This window comes from Wasmannia auropunctata, unplaced genomic scaffold (genome assembly GCF_000956235.1).
Source record: "Wasmannia auropunctata unplaced genomic scaffold, wasmannia.A_1.0 LD336101.1, whole genome shotgun sequence".
Taxonomy (NCBI): Eukaryota; Metazoa; Arthropoda; class Insecta; order Hymenoptera; family Formicidae; genus Wasmannia; species Wasmannia auropunctata.
In genome coordinates, this window is record NW_012026789.1 from 6,177,759 (window position 1) to 6,178,283 (window position 525).

Consider the following 525-nt stretch of genomic DNA (forward strand, 5'->3'; position numbering starts at 1 on the left):
TAGCACGTGCAATATAGCATGCGAAGAGAAATGGTATGGAAATGTTAATTATTTTCTTATGTTACAGAATGACAGCAACGCCTGTGGCCGAGCGGAAAATCACGGGCGTTACCTCAGTGGGGAGCCGCTCCGACAGGTAGTGGAACGGTAACGAGGTGAATTATTAACGTAGTATGACAACGCGGCGGTTAAGTGCATTCATATACTATAAACTACGTGTGAGTATCTAAATGCTGTAAGAAATGATTATTCGACAATGGAATAAATGATGATAAAAATATAATCAGTTCGTTACGTTCAATTCACTATGTAAGGCAACGAAATGAGTAGTATATGAGGCGTATAGTTGGATGTCGATGTAGGAGTGGTGGTCGCCGCAATGAAGAGACGTTTTTTTCCTTTGTACTATTTACAATTTATTCTGTTACTAACGTATTTACAGGTATGTGTACAAGTGATCTTGTGTATTTACAGGTATGTGTACAAGTGATCTTGTGGGTTGTCGTTTTTGTGGCCCTAAAAAGG